This window comes from Myotis lucifugus, unplaced genomic scaffold (assembly GCF_000147115.1).
Source record: "Myotis lucifugus unplaced genomic scaffold, Myoluc2.0 scaffold_236, whole genome shotgun sequence".
Taxonomy (NCBI): Eukaryota; Metazoa; Chordata; class Mammalia; order Chiroptera; family Vespertilionidae; genus Myotis; species Myotis lucifugus.
Genome location: NW_005871284.1, coordinates 1,252,502 through 1,260,751, shown reverse-complemented (window position 1 = coordinate 1,260,751; position 8,250 = coordinate 1,252,502). Strand labels below are relative to the sequence as shown.

At 40.4% G+C, this 8,250-nt stretch overlaps 1 pseudogene; it reads left to right on the top strand.

The window, feature by feature from the left end:
- The first annotated feature begins 4,064 nt into the window (after window positions 1-4,064).
- LOC102429322 lies at window positions 4,065-5,442 on the top strand (annotated as a pseudogene).
- Window positions 5,443-8,250: the final 2,808 nt, after the last annotated feature.

Genomic DNA, 8,250 nt, shown 5'->3' with positions numbered 1-8,250 from the left:
CCTTTTGTAACTGGGCCCAAGTCTCTATGCTGTCCCATGTGGAAGCACCTCAGCATGGGTCTGTATTTGGAGATAGGGTCTTTAAAGATGAAATTAAATTAAAATGAGGACATTAGGGTGGACCCTAATTCAATACAACTGGTGTGAAGAGAAAATGTGGACACAGACAAGTACAGAGAGAAGTCTTTGTAAAGATACAGAGAGAAGGCAACCATCTGCACACTAAGGAGAGAGGCCTTAGAAGAAACCAGCTCTGCTGACACTTGATCTCAGGCTTCTAGATGCTAGAACCGTGAGACAATACATTTCTGTGGGTTAAGCCACCCAGTCTGCGGTACATGCTTATGGCAACCCTAGCAAACTAATACAGGGACAATAAAAGTTATCTCATTGGGATATTATTAAGATTCATTGAGATAATATATGTGAAGTATTTGACAAATAATAGGTGCCCAAAAAATTGTTAGCTATCTTCCTTTCTTTCATTGATTCTTAAAATGTTTTTTCTTGTTAACCCCTTCCATTTTGCCCAATTCTATTATTACTACTATTTTTTAAATGAAGGTCCTTACTGGGTGCTCTATAACCATGTATTGAATGAATACATATTTTAAGCCTTTAAAACATGTTGCAGTTGTTAAGTGGTCAGACACATTTCTGAACTGCTGTATTTTATGGTAACTCAAGAAGTCTACTTTCATTTCCTCCAGAGAAGAAGAAGTAGCTCATACATCTGCATCAGCTGCAAAACATCTTGAAATAACCTTAGGGCAGCGATTCTCAACCTGTGGGTCGCGACCCCTGAAAATACACCCTGCATATCAGATATTTACATGATGATTCATAACAGTAGCAAAATTACAGTTATGAAGTAGCAACGAAAATAATTTTATGGTTGGGGGTCACCACAACATGAGGAACTGTACTAAAGGGTCGAGGCATGAGGAAGGTTGGGAACCACTGCCTTAGGGTAACTTGCCTTTTCAGTCAGGATTCTCAGGCTCAGGTTTTCCGGCGCTGTGTTTTAGCAGACCTGGACCCGGAGTAGGAGGGACGTGGCTGGAAGCACCCATTCCGCCTCTCCCTAGTTCTGTATCTTCGGAGTAGGTCATAAACTTTCTGAGCAACAGTTTCTCATTTGCAATGCGCTGATTATAATACATGAGAGAGGATAAAAAACGATAGTGTCTCTGAGAGCAACTTAAAAAACGGCAAAGCGACTTATAAACTGTAAGGTGATTTTCAACTGCAGAGTATACAGAGCCCCTTTGACAGAGGCTTCGCAAAGAGCCCAGGCGGCTTGTTCTGCATCTAAATGATTTGTCTTTTTCTCTTCTTTGTACTACCCACCTGGAATAGCAATCACCTAATAAAGGCTGGCTGAATGACTGACATTAGGAAATCATAGAGTGGATAAAGGAACAATTGAGTATTCTCTGAGAAGATGGCATCTCATTTGAAATTCTAAGTAAGGCTGAGCGTGGAATGCATAATCCTTCAAGGGTTTATGAAGTTTAATTGGTTTGTCTGAGGTGACTTGATATAAAAAGAGAAAAATCAAAGGAAAACTGAGAAAGGTTAAGTGTCACCATGTGATTCAGATGATTTAGCTGAAACATATAATTTAATGATCTAATGGTTTCCTGCCTATCTTCCCTCTCCTTCATTTTTGCACCCAACATTTTAAGAATCTGACCTTCAGATTAGAGAACTACAAAAAGGATGCTGGCAAGCTTCCCTTTAAAGAATAAATGTGTCCCTAGGATGTAATGTGTAAATTGAATTTTTATGGATTGAAATATGAAGTCATATTTAAATACACTTGGAGAGCCGACACTGGCAAATTAAAAGAAACACATTTGTATGGTACAATAATAGATTATCATTTATTAAGTTAACTACTGAACACGAGACCCTTTGTACATATTATCCTGATTTCACAATAACCCCACAAGATAGGAAATATTATTTCTATTTTGTAGGTAATAGAATTGAAGCAAGGAGTTTCAGAAACATATCCATTGTCACACAGATAATAAATGATAAAGCCAGTATTTAAACTGATTTCAAAGTTTAGCCTACTAAGCCATAGCTGCCTTGAACTGGGAATGTCTTTGAAATTCAATTTTTTCCCCCTCTCTAAAGTATTACAGAAAAGAACTAAAATTTTTGTGCCATTGAGGTGACTAGGAATTTTCCATGACTTTGCACCTCATTAGCCTTCCAGTTGGTCCTCCTGAACCTCAGGAGTGTCAGCCAGTAGGATTTCTCACAGACCAAATGGAGGTACTTCCTCATTTACCCTTTTCACTGCCTATAGGATGGTATCATTATATTCTATTCAAAGCCGGTTAAAGTAACCAGATTAAGCCCAATATGGAGTCGCTCATGCTAAGCCCTAGGCCAGCAAACTAAGACTTAACTAAATTTGTGTGTTCAGCTCTCCCAGCAAAGGAAGGCTAAGTCAACTGATCAGCACTTGCTTGCTCAGCACAAGTTATTTACCCCAGCTCTAAGACTTCCCTTTGCTCCATATAAAGGAAGTAACCCTGCTGTCACCAATCAGGAAATGCCTAGTATATTCTTTGTTCCTGCTCACTTTGGTTTATAAAAATCTCTTGCCCTGTACAATTCTTCAGAGCTCCTTTCTTTTCTTTCTTTTTTTTAAAAAAAAATGTATATTTTTATTGATTTCAGAGAGGAAGGAAGAGGCAGAGAGAGACAGAAACATCAATGATGAGAGAGAATCATCCATTGACTGCCTCCCGCATGCCCCCTACTGGGGATCGAGCCTGCAACCCAGGTATGTGCCCCGACTGGGAATCGAACCGTGACCTCCTGGTTCATAGGTCAATGCTCAACCACTGAGCCACACCGGCAAGGCCAGAGCTCCTTTCTATCTACTAGATTGGATACTACCTGACTTGTGAATTGCTGAATAAAGCGAATAAGAACTTTAAAATTTACTCACTTAAATTTTGTTTTTGACAGCCTTTAGGATCTTATCCTTACTGCCTATCTGTCTAGTCTTCAGCTTCTTCTGCTTGCCTCTTCTGCTCCCTATAAATTCATATCTATGGTTCTCTAAATGCTCTAGGCCAGCAGTCGCTGACTGGTGGTCCGTGGACCACTGGTGGTCTGTGAGGTCTGAAAGGTTGGCGACCACTGCTTTAGGCTTTGTCTCACTGAGACAGGCCAGGCAGCCAGGACAAGTGGAATAGGGAAACTGAGACAAATAACTGAACAAACTGGCAGAGCCATTTACAGCCAGATACAGAAGGTCACCTCCCTAGAGACAACATTTAGGCCTCACTTGTATTTCAGAAAAGCAGCAAAACCAGGTGAGCAATACCGGAACTAGCTGCAGTGACTAATGACCCCCTGCCCTGGCACTGACCAATCAGTGCAGATCACAACCCTGGAAGAGCACACCTGGAAAACTGATGAATATTCTACTGAAACCCTCCCCTGAGACCTCCCCTAAAATTCCTGCCTGCAAGAGAGAGATAAAAGCATCAAGACAAAGGACCCAGAGTGCACTCCCCCCAGGGGAGCAGTGCACCATTCCCTTCCCTCTCTTCTTCCCCCACAAGCATGCATATCCTAAACTCTAAGGGTCTCCACGAGACTTGCAACCAGGGGAGCAGTAGGCAGCAGCAGCTCGTGCCAGGCTAATCCCCTGAACCTGACTGCAAGGCCCCCTTTCTCTGACTTCCCAGAAAGCTGAGGCAGCCCAGTAGAGGCTCTCCTGTTGCTTCTTCTATGCTAAGCCCTTCCTTGTTTTCCTGTCCCCAGCTTTAATAAATTCACCCTCATACTGACCTGGACTCATGTTGAGAAAATTTTCCTGAAGTCAAGAATGCACTCACTCCTGGCTGGCCCTAGGCAGACCTGCTCAGGGCCAGGTCCCCTGTTCAGTAACATCACCACTGCCTGGAATGATTTCTTCCTCTTGTCAGTTTGGTCAACTCCTCTTAAGCCTTACCTTAAAGATTCAGTTCTAAACTGCTGGTTGTCAGGCCGCTACTCACTTCTTACCCCGCTGGTGTGAGAACCGCGTCCTCATGGCTGAGGTGAAGGTGAAGCTGCAGCCGCCCAACACGGATCCAGTAGAAATAGAAAACAGGATTATAGAATTATGTCACCAGTTCCCTCATGGAATCACAGACCAAGTAATTCAAAATGAAATGCCTCATATAGAAGCTCAGCAGTGGGCAGTGGCAATCAATAGACTGTTGTCTATGGGTCAGTTGAATCTCTTAAGGAGCAATACAGGCCTTCTGTATAGAATAAAGGATTCTCAGAATGCTGGTAAAATGAAGGGATCAGATAACCAAGAAAAACTAGTATATCAGATCATAGAGGATGCAGGAAATAAAGGAATATGGAGCAGAGACATCCGGTATAAAAGTACTTTGCCATTAACAGAAATTAACAAAATTTTAAAGAATTTGGAAAGTAAAAAGCTTATCAAAGCTGTTACGTCTGTAGCAGCCTCAAAGAAAAAGGTGTATATGCTCTATAACCTGCAGCCTGACCGGTCTGTGACTGGTGGAGCCTGGTACAGTGACCAGGATTTTGAATCTGAATTTGTAGAGGTGCTTAACCAACAGTGTTTTAAGTTCCTACAAACCAAGGCAGAAACAGCCTGAGAAAGCAAACAGAATCCAATGATACATAGAAATAGTTCATTTGCTTCATCACACGAAGTATGGAAATATATCTGTGAATTGGGGATCAGTAAGATAGAGTTGTTCATGGAGGACATTGAAACCATCTTAAGTACACTCATATATGATGGGAAAGTGGAGATGACTATCATCGCTGCAAAGGAAGGCACAGTTGGCAGTGTAGACGGACACATGAAACTGTATAGAGCAGTCAATCCAATCATCCCACCTACGGGCTTGGTCTGGCCCCCCTGTGGACTCTGCCCCGTTTTTGACGACTGCCATGAAGGTGGTGAGATTTCACCATCTAACTGTATTTACATGACAGAATGGCTTGAATTTTAATAGAGAGCAAGGAACTTTATGACATCTTTCAAATGAAGTTACTTTGGGAGCAAGTAATTTAACTCATGATGGAACATCAAATTCCCTTGAAAGCAAACTTCACAATAATGGATATAGACTTACTGCTATGAAAATATATTTTTTAAATCTATGAAGACTAAATTTATATTGGTAAAGTAGCCACCAGAATATGAAGCAGGTAAGTGAAATCCATTCTTTAATAAAATACTTTGAAGTTCTGGAGGACAACATCTGAAGCTTTCAAGACTTGACTGTCCAAGAAAAAAGAAGCCAACAAATGCGTATTTACCAATGGATAATGGCTAGAGCCTAAAAATGCTTGTTTTGAAGCTATTTATTAAGGTCTTCATTGGAGATTGTTTATATCTAGTTCAGTATCACCATTTCTGTTTTCTCAATGGTTCCACTGAGAAGAAATTAAAATCGGAAAGGCAGGAAAAAAAAAAGAGAGATTCAGCTCTAACATCACTTTCTCTGGGAAGCTTATGTGACCTTCCCACACAGAAGCACCTTCCCTCCGTCACACCTTGGTCTGAGCACTCATGTCTCCTGGAGCCATTGCTGTGTCCCCTCTAGACCATCAGCATCTTGAAGAGAATAAGTATTGGTGTCTCCAGTGCCCACAGTGACTTAAGAACCCTCCTGGAGCCCATCAGGGACTCCAGTCCTATTGACTCCATCACCTAAGGCACAGAGGGAAAAAACCCCTGCACCTTAAGGGCCTCACTCTAATCTCACTCTATCCCTTTATTTCCTCCACCTCACCTCCCTTTCCGAGAGGCCTGGCAGTTCTTTTGGAAAACAGTAAACGCTCAATCAATGTTCCATGGAGTGCAAGGTGAATGATAGGTTGCCAGTGGTTCCAGAATTCCTGGGCCCCCGATGCAGACTAACGCTTTCCTTAGTCTCCCCACCCCCTTATTATATGTACCCATTACTTATCCTTCAAACAAAAATTTGAGAAAACCAAAGTACACTTTTTGTAAGTGTCTTAAATTTGGTCAGCCCCCCAACTCCCTCTTGTTTGATAGTGCCTTGGCAAGCTCTTAACTTTAGCGGAGTCTCTTAACTTTCTAGCCTTGAGTGTCTTCCACAAATAAAGGGAAAGACCAGCTATTAGGCAGCTAAGTGTTTTACAAAAAAAATCCTTATTGTTACCATCTTGCCTGTTTTTCAGATAATAAACAGGAGAGTTCTGAAAAGTTAAGAAACTTTCCCAAGTTCCCTTGACTTACAAAGGGTTGAGCTGGAATTTTACCTCAGGCTATTTGTCTTCCAAATCCATGCGTTTCCCAGTATGTCAATACTATGGTTCCAGTCTCAGGGGTTAATGGTGAAAAAGGAATGAGATAATGACAGTGAAATTGCTTTGAAGTACATACAACGCTACACAGATGTTAGATTAAAAAAAAAAATCATCAACATGTCAACAATATGCAATAGTCTGTATAGAGTACTAATCCTAACTATGATCAACCCTGAAAGGCAAAAAGATAAAATAAAATAAAATAAAATGAAGGGGAAAATATGCCTCATAAGAAACAAATTCCACAGACAAAACAAATTAGAATGTGACCTGTAACATTTAATATACTTTACTTAATCCTTTACAAATGCCCAGAATTAGTCCCAGATTTACAAAATATCGTTTCAGCAAAAAGAGACCTAAATGAGCCCTACTCCCCTATTCCATCGAAGCTAAAATTGAAATGCAAAGAGGGAAAGTGTCTTGCATATGAAGGCACCGATAGCATAGCAGTGTCTGGAACTAGAGTTTTGACAATGAATTTGTGCTTCTTCATATTAAGGACTTGACTTAGAGGAATGTACAGGGATTCTGATCTGCTCCTGATCACAGCTTAGCACCAGTAATATGAGTGCCCTCATGCTTTGGTTATCAGTTTAAAATGAACCAAGCATATTTCTTCATTTCTAGAAATGTGTATACCAAATTCTCCCTTCCCAAGGGCAATTATCTATCAAAATTGGGTTATTGCTTATGAAAATATCTTGATTCTTAGTGAGAAAGAGACTCAAATGGTTTTGTACCTGAAGCAAATGAAGTGTGCATCTTGGAATGCTAAATTTCATCTCCAAAGGAAAGCAGCTTGATGTTTTACTTTGATGCATCTGCTTTTTTTTTTCCCCCCCATTTTGGTCAAAAAAGGCTACCTTGAGCTATTTTCTTCCTAAATAATTTTTTTTACTAATCAGATGTTCCACCCTCTATGGATTTCATATGAAAATGATTCTTATCTTGAAACTTAAAAGTATTTTTTCCTGCCTTTCAGTGTGCATGGAGATAATAGCCTGGAAGGCTTAAAGCAAAAGATGGAATGACAGCTGATTCATTGAATTTGTTACAGCAGACAGTTATAGGAGCCTATGATGTATTTGACATGCCAGGGGTGAAAAGAGACAGAAGACAGGCATCTTGAACTAAGAGCTCAGGATTTGAGGTCAGATTTGAGTTTATGTCTCAGTAGAACCACTGTTAACATTGTTACCTTAGGCAAGCTTTTAACTTCTCTGAGCCTCAGTTTTAGCTTCTTAAAAATGAAGATGATATTGTCAATCTCATAGGGTCATTGTGAGGAATGAAAGAGAAATGAGTGGCTAATATTTAATGAGCACTTATGGCATAGTGTTAAGTTCTTTTACACACACTACCTTATGTAGCCATCATAACAAATTTATTAGGTAGGAACAATTATGATGTTCATTTTACAGATTAGGAAATTGAAGCTAAGGTTAATTAACCTACAAATTTGCACAGAAATTATGGTGGGGATAGAGCTTGAAATTGGATTTGTTTTGTTACCAGAAAGGGACCAAGCTAGGTCTGCCCTGGTACAGTCTGGAATGTGTGGGTCTTGACTCCATGCAGGAAAGATTTCACGATATGGGTCCAGGTGATTTTGAGAGTACGTTTATGAGGCAGTAACACTTAGTGGTTAAGAACACAGGCTTTGAAATCCAATGTAGCTTTAAATCACCCTTTTGTGTCTAACTTTGTGACTTCAGCAATTCTTTTTAATTGTCTGAGCTAAGCTTTTGTTTCTTCATCTATGAAATAGAGATAATGACAGTAACTTTCCCTGGTTTACATGAGCATCAGATGAGCCTGTATAAGTGAAAGCTCACTACAAGTGCCCTACGTTATACTTAACGTTATATTTCCTGTGTCTCCCCTGGTGTCAGCTTTCATTAGGAA